This window comes from Penaeus monodon, chromosome 19 (assembly GCF_015228065.2).
Source record: "Penaeus monodon isolate SGIC_2016 chromosome 19, NSTDA_Pmon_1, whole genome shotgun sequence".
Classification (NCBI taxonomy): domain Eukaryota; kingdom Metazoa; phylum Arthropoda; class Malacostraca; order Decapoda; family Penaeidae; genus Penaeus; species Penaeus monodon.
The window spans coordinates 29,426,304-29,426,863 of record NC_051404.1 but is presented as its reverse complement, the minus strand read 5'-3'; the positions used below and the strand labels follow the sequence as shown (position 1 = coordinate 29,426,863).

Sequence of the window (560 nt, the reverse complement as noted above, 5' to 3'; positions counted from 1 at the left end):
GGAGTGAAAAGAAGAAGAATATGCATATATTCCGGAATTCTCAAACTCTCCACTCCGCTGTTGCTTCTTGGCGGTTTTCTACGTGTGGAGACACCAGCTGATGCGTGTTCAGTACACTCAGTACTCACCCGGCACGTGCACCCTCTAGAAAAACATCAGCGCGATATATAAGAATAGCAGATGTTTGCTAATAGCGTTTGTTACGTAGCGGGCAACTCAACAACGTGAATACATTGCACAATCCTGAATGAACACCCAGTACACGAGATGATGCGAACTGATGCCAATCTTGATGACTAATATCGATGCTAAATTCCATGCAGCGATCAAGACACAGGTGCGTCCAGGTGACACGTCGTTAAGACAGAGATCCATGTCATTACTAAACTGATCTTTCTTGACGACGAACAATTTATCTGGATATAATGGGACGTATAGTGAAGTGCAGAAACGAATGGTAATAGATATAGGAGGTCGAAGCACGAAGTAACTAATTGATAGAAATTGATGGAGAAAAAGGAGAGTTGTCGCGTCTAAATCTACGGTGCTTGTTTGCCGGA

General features: G+C 43.4%; 1 pseudogene; it reads right to left on the bottom strand.

The window, feature by feature from the left end:
- LOC119585160 overlaps nucleotides 1-560 on the bottom strand; it is an 82,513-nt pseudogene that overhangs the window by 43,988 nt on the left and 37,965 nt on the right.